This window comes from Parasteatoda tepidariorum, chromosome 5, assembly GCF_043381705.1.
Source record: "Parasteatoda tepidariorum isolate YZ-2023 chromosome 5, CAS_Ptep_4.0, whole genome shotgun sequence".
NCBI lineage: Eukaryota > Metazoa > Arthropoda > Arachnida > Araneae > Theridiidae > Parasteatoda > Parasteatoda tepidariorum.
Genome location: NC_092208.1, coordinates 59,319,442 through 59,337,119, shown reverse-complemented (window position 1 = coordinate 59,337,119; position 17,678 = coordinate 59,319,442). Strand labels below are relative to the sequence as shown.

At 30.6% G+C, this 17,678-nt stretch overlaps 1 protein-coding gene and 1 long non-coding RNA gene across 2 annotated transcripts in view; both read right to left on the bottom strand.

Annotated features, from left to right (window-relative positions):
* LOC107440528 (protein phosphatase 1 regulatory subunit 14C) overlaps positions 1 to 17,678 on the bottom strand; it is a 65,178-nt gene that overhangs the window by 23,034 nt on the left and 24,466 nt on the right. The gene's annotated exons all lie outside the window — the stretch shown is intronic.
* On the bottom strand, positions 11,825 to 16,842 carry LOC122272762 (uncharacterized). Its single transcript, XR_006227266.2, has 2 exons — positions 16,616 to 16,842; positions 11,825 to 12,201 (listed from the first exon to the last, which is right to left on the bottom strand). It is a non-coding gene; the product is annotated as an uncharacterized lncRNA (long non-coding RNA).

Below are 17,678 nucleotides of genomic sequence, written 5' to 3'. Positions count from 1 at the left end.
GTAAACTGAATTAGAAGTTTCCAAATATATTTTACATTTCTTATTTATTTTTTGAAAATAAAAACTTTTCTCTCAGTTAAAAACATAGCTCAAAAAATATTAAATTCACTGCATAAAAAGATACGAAAATAAAATGATACAGTTTTAAATTTCACGCAGGTGTGAATTCGAACAAAAAATGATTGTTCAGTGGCATATATCGAGTTTCAAAGAAAAAACTAAAACAAACAACCCCCTTGAGAAATAGTTCTTGCATGCGAAACATACCACGTATTTTAAGCATTTATTCAATTTTTTTTTTACTTTTTTACTTCTCTTAAAGTCTCTAGAGAACGTGTTTAACGAATACTACTCTTCGAAATAAGGATAAAAATAATAGTAAAATTTCGTGGTTGTTTCATATTAAACTCAGTATTGCTTGTTAGAGTTTTTTTATACTCTGCTTTCATTTTTAAAAAATTTTAAACATTTTGAACAATTAAATTTGTCAGTTCCAAAAATAGTGATCTATTTTCTATTTTTCAAAAAAAAAAGTCTGGAGGAATAAATTTCTAAATATAATTAAGATATTTCGTTCTTTTAACAGTTTCACACTGAATGTTAATATATTCTTATAAGTTATTGTTATAAGTTATCCTTTCTGTTTCAGATTATTTTTGAAGTAACATAATACTGCTCATATATTAACTTACTTTTTCTTTGAGGGCTTGTGCTTAGTTGTTAATAAACAAGTTATTATTTTTTTTTTCAAAATACGGTTTTGAAACTTGTTAGTGGCACAAACAGATGGTCTTTTTTTATTTTAGTTTGTGCATTTATTTTATTTTTTGTGTAATAACTTGGTAAGTCTATGTTTATTTAGGAAAAAGCATTGGAAAAATTTTCACCTTCGAAAATAGTATTTGCTTTTTCAAGGAAAAAATCTAAAGGAAACTAAAATTTAAGCCTTTAGGTACTACTTTGATCTTTAATGGGAGACACGACACGTTCTCTGATTACTACCACTCCCCATTGGCGGCAATCATGAAATGTTCTCTGGGTACTACTACAGCCCATTGGTCACTTCTATAAAAAAGTTCTCGGGGTACTATCGTTGGACGTAAGTAGCATCTATGACACGTTCTCTGAGTACTACAGCCCTCTCAGAGGGTGAGGTAAACTCTGGGAGTCACGCCCCCAGTGTACCGAGTATAATGTGAGAAGAAGTCTAGCTTCTCCGATACGAAGCAGGGGCCAGCAAGGTCCCTCTGTAAGACAAGAAAAGCGCCAAAGTTTTCTTGAGCCGACGCATGCGCACATCTTTCATCCATCATAGCGTAGACTTGTTTAACAACAAATAGTTGGTTAACAACATAGTAGACTTGTTTAACAACAAATTTTTCGCCATCTTTAAAGTGACTGCTTAAAGTGACATCTTTAAGTGACCGATATCTATTTAAATTATACACCTATGTTAAACTAATAAATTATGTTTATTTTTTAATGAATTCGTCACAAGTAAATATTTTCCTTGTTTAATAAGTAAACCTTTTTCAAAACCATATAAGTCTGTAAAGAACAAAAGCAGACGGCGTTTAAGTAACCTTTCATTAGCTGTTTACATGAGTGGGGAAAGACAAGGAGAAAGGTGTTTGTTGGGAGAGGAGAGGAATAGGGTTGCTTACGGTGTAAGGACGGAGAGAACCTCTGTAAGGAGGCAGGTTGTTTTCCTAGCAATACTTCCACACCTCGATGGAGGTAACCGTTACCTCCGGAACAGGTTTACATGGGGGCCTATGAGAGCTGGTCTTCTTAGTGATCCGTCCTCCCTTCGTTTTCCTCTCCCTTTACTCATACTTTCTCCTTTCTCTTACCATTTGTCGTGGTTGCCAAATTTACTATGGAGGACTTTTTGTCTGTGTTCGATTACCATCTCGTTGTATCGGACCCTGATGGGAAAAGAAAACCCACGTGTTCGCCATGCCGGGAGACCTGTGTCCCTGAAAAAAGAGATCTCATCAGCTGAGGGACATCTTGGCTTTAAACGGAGGATTTTTATTTTAATTTTATAATAGTCGTTTAACAGACGACCCAGATTTATGACTACCATTGTTCAACACCGTATCCTTGTAATTTTAAACCCAATCCAGAAGACAAGGGAACTTTTGAGTCAAGTATTGGGAGAAGTTTCCGTTTGTGGAGGACTTTGTTAGTGGAACTAACCCGTTTTTGCGTTACTTAGAGAGGAGAACCATAAGGAACTCCCACGATTAGCATGACGGTAAAGGGACTCTAGCCCATAAGTCATCTACCACTGAGGATATTTTTCGTCAACAGTGTGTTCGGTGAGAGCAGAGGGCAAAATTGGTATCGACTAGCTATCGCTGGGATTCCCGGGTCACCTCACTCCAATGACCCGAATTTGGGTCACGTCACAGAGAGGCGAGGGCTCTATCCCCTGAGCCTCCACAGCTTAAGCCGAAGATTGTTTTAGATTACAACAAAACAGAATGAATAGTTTAGAAATGTTTTTTAAACACGATAAATGCCTCTCCAGTCACAGATGGTTGACGCAATCCAAATTAAAAGTTTAATGTCAGTCACGCTTGAGTTTTCTATGCATGCCATAAAACATGCTTTTGCGGCTTATGTTGCCATACAGTGCTCTTGAAGAGATTTTTACTTACCACGAATGTATGACCACGGACAGAACGTATGACCACGGGCACCGAAAGAGTTAAAAAAAAAACCTCCCAAACAAAATTCTACTTTTGAGGTAGTTAAAATCTGAGATATTAATTTCCTACTTAATGACAACTGCCTTTAAAATTCTGAAATGAAATAACTACACATTTATTAAAATGTATTGCTTGGTACTAATCAAAAATCTCAAATAGTAGAAATCATTGCGTTATTTAGTTACAAGGAAACTGCAAAGGTTATTTCTTAACGTCCCTACAATATTACAATAACGTATGCAATAATAATTGCATCACTCAACAATATTTATAAATTTTTAGCAATATAACCCAGAACATCGAGAAACATGAACAACATTAACAGAACTCTAAGACTCTCATCCAATTTCAGTTCAATTCACATTCCATGAGTAAAATATAAATTAAAAATAATGTATGTATTATTATAATAAATAGAAAAAACGCACGAAAAACAAACCTCGCCTTCGAAGGAATGACGCCATAATTTATAAAATAATAAAAAAGTAAAGATTGTAATTTTTGAAAAAATAGATAAACGTTTTTGAAACTGCGTAAAATAAATAATTCAATTTGTGCATCATGCTACCCTAATGCTTCATGTTAACTGTTCTGTTTAAAATATTTAGACTTTGTTCCCAAAATGTAAATTAACTTTAATTTTTGTTGCACTTAAAAAAAAGTATTATTGAGTAAGGTCTTTTGGACAGAATATACAATATTAAACTTCTGATTATTGTTTGCTAATTTATTTAAACAAATATTAAGTACAAGCCACCTTTGGTGACGAGCTTGGTCACCTATCAAAACTATCTAATACAGCATATGAATTTTAATGGAAACCAAGCCAAACGCACTGCACTACTGTATTTGAATATTCGAATTTTTCAAACCCTCCTTCAATCCTAACACCTTAATTAGTTTTAAACAATACACTAACCAAAAGTTTTTCACCTTCTAGGAGTTGCACACGCAAAAATACTATTTTCAAAATATGTCCGAGACATTGTTAAAGTTCTTTATGTTTTGAATTTTAGCAATAATTTATAATTTAACCGGCAGCCATTAAATCCCACAATTCATCGCAAGTATGAGTTCAGGACATTTCAGCATAGTAGGCAGCTGAAGTATTAAAATTATTTCCATCACCATTTCTTTTAAATATACTGTTCCATAAATATTAAACTATTGATTATTGAACTTCCTACTTCCTATTTTATTTGTTCTTCAAAAGTTATTTTCTACTTTATTATAATACAGCTTTTAAGAAGAAGAAAAAAATTGTTTTTAGTATTAATGTTGACGAAATTGCAGCAGTATTGAGAGAAATTCGGATAGCTGCGGGCTCTAGGCGAAATAACCCCTTGAGAGAAATGAGTTTATTATTATTTTTAACTTATAGGAAAAAACAGTAAACTTGTTACCGATGTTGACTCTGGCTATTTTAATAAAAATGAAATAAATTAAAAATATCGACAAAATAATTGCAAGGGTATTTAGAAATTACAACCTTAAATAACAGTAATAGTCTGAAAGCTATTAATGCATTGATTCTCCACTATTGCTAAGTAATTTAAATAAGAATAATAACTAATTTATATCGAGTTCTGTTACCTAACTGAACTAATTACTCTCATGTGTTATAAGTAAAATATCTTGTTATTTTTATTCTTTATTTCTTAGGGCAGTTTTAAAGTGAAACTGATAATATCCCCAAGCAGAAAACAAATCCTACTTATAAAGTAATTTTAAACCAGAAACTTGAAGCCGTTGGTTAACAACCTCTATAAACATTAATTTATAAACAAGCATACACCTTCCTTCATTTAACGATAATTCAATAGTGTTTAAAATTTTAAGCATTTACGCCAAACTTATAACTTTGCTTGAGTTGTTAAGATTCTTAATGGTTAACAATCCCTCTTATAAATTGTTCTCATAAACAGCGCTCATGGGAGTTTGTAACTATCTAATAGCTCAACTTAGACACTGTTCAAAGAGAATGTGCAATGTCCCGAGGAATTGCAATTGGAGTTCCTTCATGGCGCTGAATCCGTTTCCAATTATCAAGGTGCGAACATTCCGATCGGAGAACGGTTTTCTGCATTCAGTTGAAATAATTTAAACGGTTTAAATCGTTTTGCTTACTTGTGATAAGAAAAGTTATTTGCGAATGATAAACTGTTTGCGTTAATTAAGACATCGGAATAGTCTAGTATCGCGTGTCAGAACGCTTTAAGGTATTTCAGATAAACGTGCATGCATTTAAAGATATAAATCTTCTTTAAGGAGCCTTTCAATTTGAAGTAAATTATTTATTGGTAAAATTAAACATGAATGAGAGTTTAATTAAAAGGATTTTTGGAGTAAATTTGCTTTTATGAAATAAGCTTGCTTTAGCAGTATATTCTAAGTCGATACTTATATTTGGGTTCGGAAATTTTGAAAACTTATTTGTATAAAATAATTTGTATTTGTCATTGATTTAAAATTAAACCTCTACATAAATCTATAACTACATTACCAACTGTAAGTATATGTATTTCGAGTATGAAATAAATAGAAAATTTATGTGTTAGCATGATTCGAATAATTTTGGGAGTATTTAGTTAATGAAATTAAAATTATGTAGTTTTACTTGTGCTTAGGAAGAAAATGAAAATTATCTCAGAAAATTTGCGAAAATTTAACTTTTTTATGTTAAAAATTTAGATTGAATATAATCCTATAAATAAAACCAGTAAAACATTTATGTTTTACTTTCATGACTTTTTTAACCCAAAAAAATGGAAATATTCCTCTTTCGGTATATAACTTCACAAATCTTAATCTTTACTCTGACTTTTAATTTTTTTTTAAGTGCATAACAATAAGAAATTATTTCTATGAAAATTCCTAGTTTTAAGAAAGTTTTAAAAAAACTATTTTCTCTTTAAGAAACTTTTTTTTACCATGATTATTTTACTTAAAAGGTTACATGATATTAAAGAATAAAGCAACGTAAATTAAGCACAGATAAAGTGCAGAAATGGACATACTATAGCTTTGGTATTTCAAATAAGAAACTTCTTTAGTATCTAACCACCATTGCCTAAACAAGTCATTTTGGTGCTTAGATGCTGAAGAAGATTCTCGTTTAGAGAACCAAAACTATAGTATGTCCTTTTCTGCATTTTATTTGTGCTTTATTTACGTTGTTTTACGATTTAGTCAACGTAGCACAAAGTATACCTTATTCATTTAGGTGCATGATATGTTGGGGTATATAACTGTTACCGTTAATGACCTAAATCAAAAAAATTTCGAATTTCGCAGATAAATGTCATCAATCACATAGTCACTTTGATGGATGTCCGAAATATTTGTTACTTCCAATTTTATATTAATTTATTCGTTGATATTGTTATATTTATTTGATAATTTAATAACTAAGAGGATAGATTAGGAGAAACATCAGTGTTCGGATTATTGGTTAAATGCATACTGTGCAGTGGCACTTGACATTAAAAAAACATTGATGTAGGGCATACCGGGCAAACATATACCGGGCAGTGGCACTTAACTTTAAAAAAAAATCCTTATAGGGTATACCGGGCAAAAGTATACCGGGCAGTGATACTTAACTAGACCTAGTACATATTTCGGACATGTACCAAAGCGACTATGTGATTATTCAACATTTATCGGTGGAAGTCAACAACCACCAATTTCGGTCATTACAGTAACATAACTTTAAAAAAAACGTCATGATTGCCTCAAAAACCTGTCAAATCATGCATGCCTCTTTCATGGTACTAACATTTCTCTCAACCTAATTCTACAATTAATTAATCTCCATAAACATTTTTATATCGACTATATAAATATAAATACAAATATTTTTTGAAAAGAATATTTGTTTTAATATTACAGAACTTTACCTTATTTTCACAAGACTAATTTTAAATGTAACTATTGTTGGGGGTTTTTTTTCTATGTAAAAGCCCAGAAATCTTTTTTTCTTCTAATCCCTTTTTCATAAAAAGGTTTCTCACACGAAATAGAAATATTTCTACTTCAAGATCTTAAGTTAGCAAAAGTTTAGATCTGTAACTAATATTCACACACAATTATTGGCGATTGTTTAGGTAAGGTATAGTAACGTAAACTAATTTAACGTAACGAACTTGAAGTAACAAAAGTTTAGATCTGTAGCTAATATTCACACCACAAATATTGCCGATTGTTAACGTAACTAACGTAACTGATAACGTAAACTAATTTAACGTAACGAACTTAAAGTAACAAAAGTTTAAATCTGTAGCTAATATTCGCACCACGATCATTGCCGACTGTTTTGGTAACGTAACTTAACAATTATTTGATATCTTACTGCTTTTTTTCTTCATTTGATGAAAAGTTACTTATATCCACTGCTTAAAAAAATGATCATAAGCTCTAAAATATTCAAATCGTTTCATACTTAATATTATTTGAAAAAAAGAGGTCGTAAATTCGCACTACTATAAAGTATTAGTTCTCACATGGAACTGCTGCATCGCAGGCAACCCGAAACATCAATAACATATTTGGCTCTAGTGATAGTTCAATTTAGAATTGACTGAACAAGGGTAAGTCACAAAAACACACTTTAATACATAATATTTACTAAAAACTGTTGATGGAATTGTTAGGTGTTATATAGCAGATGTAATCTGTTATAGTTTTATGATCCTTAGCTCATCTGTCATAACAGAAATACACTGCGATAAATTCGACGAAATGATGCAAATACTTAAAGAAAAATTGCCTAGATTGGTCAGCAAATCGGCTTCGATGTTATTTGCATGACATTGCCAAACCTCACTCTGCACAAATAAGTATGGTAAAACTACAGGAATTGGAACTTCTTCATAATCCTCCACAGTCAATAGATCTTGTCTCCACTTTTTTCTAAAGTTGGATTATGTTTTAATAGGGTAACATTTATTATATTTATTTCAAAAATGCTGTCAAAGCTGTACTTCTAAGGATTCATAGTTTTCTTAGAAATAGAATAGAATGTAGAATTCAGACACTCGTACTTCTAAGACTTTCGTCCTTTAAGGTTTCATCCAAGTTGTCTGAACAATCTACCGCTTACGAGGCAAAAGTGTACTGAAAAGTAAAGTGCATACTTTGAAGAATGAAACAGTTCGTTAGATATACTTAGCCTTTTTTCCACAAATTCCATATTTGAGGATCTAATTACGAGAAAATAGAAATAATTATATTTTCGTGTGAATAGAAAAATTGAAATAAACAAGAATAATTGCTTTTATAGTCATGTTTTTAAAAGTGCATTTTTTTCTATTCGCTTTTAGCCATTTAGACAAATTTAGCAATCAGCTTTAAAGGTTTAAGAACGTTTAAAGCGGATTNATGGAAAAGTAGATAAAATCAACCTTTTACTTAAATATTAAAGAGGTAGCAAAGTGTAAGCCTCGGTTTTAAGTGCTTAAATGTCGAAATTAAAATGAAAATGAAATGTCGAAATTAGAAACTATAATAAAACTATAACTATTTTAAATGGAAGCAAAAATTGTGTGGATTTAGAAAGTTAAAAGCGCCATTTTCTGGATTTTTTTGATTTTTTTGTTAAATTTTATAAGCAAATATGTCTGTAAAAAAAAACTTTTTTATTTACTTTATTTCGACTTTTAAGTATCTTACCAATTTCTATTCAGTTAAGGTTCAAAAGATTTATTCGACTTCAAATATTTTAAATAAATTAGGAGTAACTGCCAAATATAAATGAATATCATTAACATGCAAGAAGCCTCTCTTTTCGGCAAACTATTCTAAAAGACTACATATTTGGCAATCTACTCAAGCATACTTAAAGGAGATTACGAACGAAGAAAAATCGCTTCAAATAAACCGAATTTATTTTTTAACTTAACCTAAAATTTGTTCAAGAATTTATATGTATTTATTATCACACAAGTTATCATAAGAAATGAGAAGTAATGAAATACTCAATCATACTGAAAACTCGTCCAAAATAGTTTTTTTTTTATTTGTGATTATAATGACCTCCAGTTTCCTTATCATTAATCAAACTTTATTTAAAGTTCCCCAAATTGCACTTTTTTGGCTACTTTTAGAAATTGTTGTTGCTCATACACAGGAAAATAAATTGAAGCTTAAAAGTTTTTCTGCAGCGTAAGCATTAATGAATATATTTTGAGCAAACTAGAATTTCGATTTGTATACCATTTACTTACTTCTTTTTAAGCTACACTTGACAGAAATGAGTTATTTTCCTTCTTACAAAAATACGCAGAACATAATTTTAAAGTAAGCTGTATCAAAATGTTTTTACAGTTTTTTTTCTATGAAATAAAAATGCTTCGAAAATGTTACATTTGCAATCTATGTACGCATACATTTTTATAAAAGCCTCGAGTGATTTTTTTTTATTATTTTAGTTTAATAAACATATGCCTTTCTTCAATAATTAAATTTGATAAACATCTTTCAAAAAGCCAAATAAACCATTTAATAATCGGAAATTTAAAGATTTACTGCAATATTTAGCATGCAAGAAAATTAAACTAGCAAGAATATCTATAGAATGTTTCGTAATCAATGTTACGTTTCGTAAAAGTCAACCGGAATGCAACAAAAAGTAATGAAAATATACAACGACATTATGAATTGAAAAAATCAACTTTAAAGATTACCTTAATTCAGTAAAAAAAAGTACTCGATGCAGATAAAATAAATTTTTACAAATATCGTTAAATGATAATTCCTTAACCTTATACTTCTTGTAATGTATTTATATCTGCTTGATTATCTTTATTTCAAATTCATTTATTTCAAATATTTTAACATTTTTATTTTGAAATCATCCAGTTTCTAAAGTTTGCAGAATTTTAAATCTTAAATTGTAGATTGTTTTTCTCATTTCGAGTAAAATATTGATTACTAGCTGAATACCCGTCCTTTGTGTGGTGTAAAACAGGAAAATGAACAATAAATTAGTATTGATAAACTATACTAAGAAATTATAAACAAAACTGATAGGCATATACCGACACAATTAATAAAGCTTAAGTGATTCCATCTATATTATTTTCCTTTAATTTAATTTTTATTTTATTTTATTTCATTTTTAATTTTGTCTCGGTGGTTTTACGTACTGAAATTAAACAAAAAACGTTTTTAGTAGTTCATCCCATCAGAATAGAGATTAACTGTATTCAGCATCACTTAGCATGATGCTTTTGCTCGAAGCTGACTCATGTAGTCAAAATTTACCACTGACAAGTAATTTTTTCCTGAACGCATCGTTTTCGAAGGGCAGTAATAAGCGTATTTACTCAATATCTGCAATGAAACTTCTCAGTATAGGCACAGTTTTGATAAAAACCAAATATATCACAAACCGAAATATATGAACTTCGAAAAATCCGTAGCAAATTTTCGTATTAAAACTGCACCAATTACCTTAATAGCAGTAGTAAGCATTACCAAAGTTAATAGTCATCCGTTTCAATAATAGTAAGGCGATTTCTTATGATTCTCTAAAACGAATAAGCATCTTTCCTTTTCAAAAACTTTGCTCTTTAGTACATTGCTTATTTTTTATTTCAATTAATACATATCACCAGATCCGTGGAGGCTTAGGAAATAGAGCGATCGAATCCAAATGAAGAGAACCGGGTTCGAATCCCAGCGATGGCTGGTAGATACGAATTCCGCAGTCGGCTCACGCCGACCACAGAGCTAACGTAAAATATCTTAAGTGGTAGAAAGATTATGGGTTAAAGTTCCCTTACCGTTATACTAACCGTGTCAGGTTTTCGTAGTTTTCCTCCCCACGTAACTCAAATGCCGGTTAGTTCCATCAAAAAGTCTTCCACGAAGACAAAGTTTCTCCCAATGATCCAGGAGTTCCCTTTTCTTCTGCAATGCATTCAAAATTACAAAGCTACGGACGAATTAGTTTCATCATTTTTCGCTAATTTTGCTTTCCCGAAAATAACTTTTTCTTTCTTTTCAGTTACAGTTAATTTTAAATTATTTAGTTTTATAGAAACACGTTTTAAAAGTAAAACTCTGAACAAAATAATCACATGGTATCAAATAATTTATTATATTTTTACGGGGACATAGTCTGCCTTTCCAACCACGTTCAAATTAGTCATTTGGCTTATCTGACATAACGAATAAAAAATTATTAAATATTAAAGAACATGCAATAATCTTTTTTTTTCATTAAATATAGCTTTAAGCTCTCAAACATCACTAATATCACACAAAAAATTGAATCATCTACAATTTAATTTAAAATAGTTGGTAAAGCTTAACCAATGAGAAAAGCTTTACAAAACGAACTGCTTGAAAACTTGGGATTGATAACTAAATTTGCCCCTTGTGGCCTCTGTTCAAATTTCAGAATAAAAAAATCACTGGCTCTTGAGCCTTGAGAGAGAGACATACACAGACAGACAGAGACAAATTCATTTTATTATAGATAATTACAATTATTACTCACTAAAAGAATTTAATCTGACAAATAAAAATTCTATTATAATTAACTATAAATTACTTTTTATTTAATTGCAAACAGATTGTCCTAAACTTTCCGCAGAGTCTTCAAACTACTTTTTGTGACATTAAATTCCAGAGTTTTAATTATAATAACGAGGAAATATACTTAGAAATTAACGAAAAGGAGTCAATCCTGTTTCAGAATAATGCCAAACTGTGAAAATAATCTTTTCTTGTTTTCTATATATAGACAATTAGTCGTCAGAACCAGTCAGAAATTATAATTTTTAGACACTTATATATATAAAAATCAATGTCCGGGTGCCTGTCTGTCTGTTTTGCATGTCCTTCATTAACTCCTAATCCGTCCGATTAAGAACTATGAAATTTGCTCTACTGATAGTTCAAAGCAAGAGGAAGGTAACTTTCGACATTAGAATATTCTACTGTGAAATTTCAGAGCCGGATGAGCCAAAAACGAAATGGGATTTTCTTATTGGTTTTCCAATTGTTGCAAATATTAATATTTTAATGAATTAGCATTGAAAGAACCAATTAAAAAAAATCTTCCACTACTTATAAACATTAAAGGTCAGATAGAGAAATGATCATATTCTAAAGAAGAATTTTATTTGTTCTCAAAATTTCAGATTTAGTTTGCTATCACTGATAAATGTATTTCGCAAAAAAACTCAAATGTTGAAGATTTATATAATAGGTATTAAATATACTAATACAGATATAAAGTATTGTAATGATATATGTGTTAATTATGCCGGCTGGGTGACAGTGCGGTTAGCGTGCTTGTCTGCGAAGCCAATGACTGCGGGTTCGTATCCCGCTCAGGGCGTGGATGTTTCTCTCTGTAGTGGTCCTCTGTTGAGTGTGATGTGTGAATGTGGGCCACCCTGAAAACGGGTATCAGCAGCAGTGCAGCGTGGGTAATGCTGCTCGCCTCTGTGACTTGGATTGATAAGTTCAGTGCCTGCCATTAAAAAAAACTTGTTATTTATTAAAACAGCACCATTACTGATCAGTTTTAATACAAATGCTTTGGAAATAAGCGTTGTTTTACGGCCCCTTTAAAGGGACATGTAGTGAAAGAAATTACTCTATACTGTGAAATTTCGACTATTATCAGTTGACCACGAGCAATGGCATCATGTCAAGTAATGCTGTATACAGTTAATCTCTTTTCTGATGGGATTACTAAAAACGTGTTTCTCTTAATGTAATAACGTAAAGCCGCCGGGAGGAGATCAAAATAATAATAATGAATAAAAAAAATTATTATTTTAGCTTTATTAATTGTATATCCATCAGTTATGTGCATGATTTCGTAGAGTTATTTAGTACTGATTTATTGATTATTCGTACAAAAAGCTGGTATTCAGCTAGTTTTATATAAAGTATGAATTCGATTTTTATGTATTCTCCTATTGTGCAAAGATATTTCAATCCTAGATGAATATTTACAATATGTTTAAGATATTTCAATCTTAGATGAATATTTACAGTATGTTTAAGATATTTCAATCCCAGATGAATATTTACAATATGTTTTTATCAATAAAAAAATTTATTATTTGCATGCATTCGTTACTTTATTATAAAACTATTCTGTGCAATATTTTGTATTAAGTAATTCCATATTTATTTCCTCGTTTAGTGTTATTTTTGCTTTAAGTATAAACAAAAGCAATTTTCTACACTGGAAATTTTAAAAATAAAAAATCATCGAGCAAAAAACTGAGTTTGAAAGAATATATCTAAGTTATGTATATTTCGCAGTCACAACCGATATAAAAAGAATTAAAAGGATAGTTCTAAAGTAACAAAATATAAACTGAAACTGACAGGTTTTTCAAAGCCCTGTTAATGCTAGATTAAGTTAAAGCAGATTTTTCAAAGCTTATTTTTCGATTAAAATCTAAATAAAAGTAGGCAACAAAACAAATTAAATGAAATGCAATGCTTTTTTTCATTTTGCTTTTTCACTCAATGTTATTTGAAAGTAGAAACAAACATTAAAATACTTTAATTTTCAGAAAATGTAACGTTATTTTGTTTCAACTATCTATTTAAATATTTTTAAAATCATTGCTCCTTTAAGAACATTTTCTAACAATTGTTAATGAACACATATTCATACAAATTAGAAACTTTAAGTGCTCCAGCAAATTTGCATTTAATTTAATTTATTAAACTGAAGTTATCTATTTGCACTGTCTAAACAGTGGAAACAGTCTCGATAAATTATTATATTCTAATTATGACATTTATATACGTTAATTACCTATTTACTAAAAGCAGTACTTAACTAGGGCTTTTGCCATTTATTGTTTTAAAGCTAAATGCGAAATCAGAATAATTTCTCCATTATTATAACCATTTATATAAATTTAAGCTAGTGTATGGTTGCTAGTTAATATAATTTAATGGTGATAGTCAGTTATAAAGTATTAAGCTAAATTACTTTTACATTAATTATCACTTAATATAACTAATTTTATAATGATTTTGAAGAATCATTTGAATCATTTTGCTTAAGAATTGACAAAGGAAATGTTTAACTGCTAAAGTACTTTCTCAAAAGTTTGAAATTTTGCTTAGAATAAAAGATTCCACCAATCCAAAACCTTTTACATTGGAAGTTTTTACCTTAATCTGCTCATAAAATTTCTAAACAGAATCAACTTTCGAGTATTTATTAAAAAACCAACTATTTAGTTTGAACTAACTATTTTTTTCACTAACATTATTATCTAAACATTATTATCTAAATAATAATGTACAAAACTTAAAACAATGTTGAACAATTGCAAAATTCTAAAATTATGCACAAAACTAAACAATGCAAGTTAACTTTTCATAACAATTTTGCAAATTCCTGTTATATATACATTGATCCCCTTTGTTTTTTTTCATAACTTTATTCAACCTGTTATGAATGGATTTCTTACACATGAACATTCTTTATGAATGTATTACATCTCACAATCTAAACTTGTGGTAATGTAGTGAAAAAATGAACATTACCCGTATTTTTTCGAATCATCATTACGGATCTTTCGAATCATCATCTTACTTCGTCAAAAATAACCAACTAGCATAGCTATAATGGGACTTTAGCAACCCAATAGCATATTTATGCTTATATTATAGTATTTCAACACAACAAGCAAAAATAGGTTAATTTAGTTTTTGAACAATAGTTTTGATTTTCTATATTACTTCAATACTTCATATTTATTGCTATTATTTTCCTTATCCCCATTTTTTCCACTCAGTACATGTTTTCATAAACTTCTTTTAAAAATTAGATTCTTCAAGTGACGTCCTCGTTGGTAAATCATGGCATTTGTCGATTCAGAAACCAATCAGGTTTGACACACACGCGTGCCACTTCCAGGGATCCAATTAAATCTGATTTAAATAGCATAGTTAGGCATAATTGCTTCACTTCTTCCTTAGTTGCATGCATCAATTGAAGCCAGTATAGACAATATTTAATCATTAAATAACTAAAAGTCGTTAACTATTGGTACTTGCAACTCGAGAAGAAGTGAAATAATTATGCCCAACCATGTGATTTAAATCAGATTTAAAAGGATACCTGTAAGCGATATCACACGTGTGAGTCGAGCCTGATTGGTTTCAGAGTCAACAAATGCCACGATTTACCAACAATGACGTCACTTACAATTATCCTGGAAATCATCAATAAATTCCCTCCACACGACAGCAAAATATTCTCTGATGGCAGTAAGATGAGTAGGCAGACAGGCAGTGGAGTGTTTATTGAAACACCTCGAGAGAACTACACTCTTCATCAACGCAACTCCGATTTTTGTTCTGTCTTTCGAAGCGAACTAATTGCAATCGACAGGGGACAAAAAGAAGTGAAGTGAAGTGAAATCTTGAGTGAAGGGCACTTTGGAAATACTTGGATACTATCTAATAGTCGTAGTTCAATTCAACACCTCAAAAATTGGGTCCTCATTGGAGATAAAACCAGTTTTTCGATCTTACAAAAAGTAAAGCTCATTCCCCAGCAGCATGAAGTCCACTTTCACTGCATCCTGTCCCACGTCGATATCCAAGGAAACGAGTTGGCTGACACTCTTGCAAAGAAGGGATTAGATCATCCAGTCCCCTCCACCTCAGAGCTTACGTACCTTGAACTTTTCGCATGGCAAAAGTGGCTGCTTCCACCTATTTACTACTGTTATAAAGCAAAAAGACCAGGACTCTCTCTATCTCTTCCTGGCAAAACAACACTTGCTTATCCCGACTGGCCAGTGGACACCTGAAAAGTCTCACATTTTCTGCTAATCATAAGATTTTTCCTCTTTGCCCTAAATGCCAACAAAACCAGGCATCACCTGAGCACATCTTTAACTGTTTGGGGATGGACTGGAACGACATTCATTCCTCTCTCCTTTTAGTTTCTGACTTCCTAAATTTCAACGGATTTATTGATCTGGTCTGACGGAGTCAGACCAGATGGGAATTAGCAACAACAACAACAATTATCCAATTCCAAAATTTTGACCACAAGATTTAAAAAGTTCCGACACTGATATCCTTTATAGGCATGTATCTTTATCAAATAGAATATTTAACCTTTCTCAATTTTTTGCAGCTTTCAAAATCTGGTAGGAGCACAGTCTATCTAAGGAACGTTAGTTTGGAAACCGAAGGCCGCTTCACATGCCAGGTCTCTGCTGACGAGCCATTTTTTGGCTGTGTTCAAGTACATAGAGATATTTCTGTTTATGGTTCGTAAATTTTTAAAAATTTTCTTATTTCAAAATCTTTTTTAAATTGAACGGATTAGTTTTTACCTATGTTAACAATATGTGAAACTAAATGAGAGATACAAAATGAGAATTTCTTTAATAAGAAATGTGCTCAAAAACGCAAAAGCAGTTTAAAATTAATAGAAAGAGCTGTACTTTGCCCCATTTTTAGCTTTTTTTACACAGTAATAATCCAAATATTTCAAACATTTTCTGGAAAACACAATTTACATTTGTTTGGTACTATTTTTTGGGAAATAAACTTCAGCAAAAAAATAAATAAATTAGTTATAAAAATAGGTTAGTGGTGCTGCTCCTTTGGCCATTGAATACTGCGCATTGAATAGCACTCATTTTCAAACTTGAAAGACTCTTTTAAACTTTATTGAGGAGGGATAGACACGAACTAAAACTTCTTTTTTACAATATTTCCAAGTTACCTGTATTATCGTACTTAAATTAAAAGAATCAGAAGCTTTTACCAAATAATATTTCAGTGTAATATTTGAATAAGAAAAATATGTAAGCTATAAGAAAATAAACATTTTTTACGTATTTTATGTTGCTAAGTTCAAAGGGAATTATATTTGTACTTACTAGCATGCAAAAGCACCTATTGCACATACTTTAGCCTGTCCAACGTATGACATTGATTTAAAGCATAACAAGCACATATTTTTTATGTTTCGTTAGGTTTAGAAAAAATAAGTTATTTCTCTTAAAAATGGTTTATTCTTTAATAAAGTTCTACATTTTGCTACTTATCTACCTTGATTTTGTTTTCAAATGTAAGTGCTTCAGTGTTCCTATAAGTTTGATTGGGGGAAAAATACGCAGCAAGTAGAAAATAAAATAAAAGAGAAAAACATCTTATTTAAAAAAAAATTCAAATACAATGTCAGAATGATACCATTAAGTAAATATACAGATTCTACTTATGATAGACCAAAGTCAACATTTGCAGAGCTGTTTTAATGGCAGTAATGATAGAAAAAGTCATTAAATAACGTCAATTAAAATTTAAAAAGCACAAAAGTATTTTTCCGCCTGACTGTTTTTCACTAGAATGGAAGTCAACACTTCATTTGCTCAGCTGTGACTTCAAAAATGATATTTTTTTCTATTTTTGTGATAGATTAAAAGACGTGTATGAATAGTTTAGAAAACGTTCAGCTGATTCTCTTGGCTTTATTCCATATTCCGTGATGGATGCTGGCTGATTGTTAGAACTGAACTTTAATGTTTGGAATTTACTCAAGTGTTATATCCTTAGTCCTACGGATTTTTAAGTCCACACACAATTTCTTAGAGTGTAGTAAAAATTTTTACACAGTGGGCCAGCATCCAAGGTTTCGTGGCCAAAATTCGTATTTCGATAAAATTTGTTTCAAAATTTGGGGGGGTTTATTTGCAGGTAAATTGAATTCATAGTTAAAATTTTGAAATACACTAAAAATGCCACAAGAAAATGGCGGCTGAAGTATGGCGAGCAAAAATAAAAAAAAATAATATAGTACGTTTAAATAATTAAATATAGCAATGAAAATAGAATAATTTTCGAAATTTTATTTTAAAAATAAAAAGCAAATTATATTTCCGAAATAATATTACAAAATAACGCGAATTAATTTCAAAATAAAGCGAAAACATGAAGAAAAAA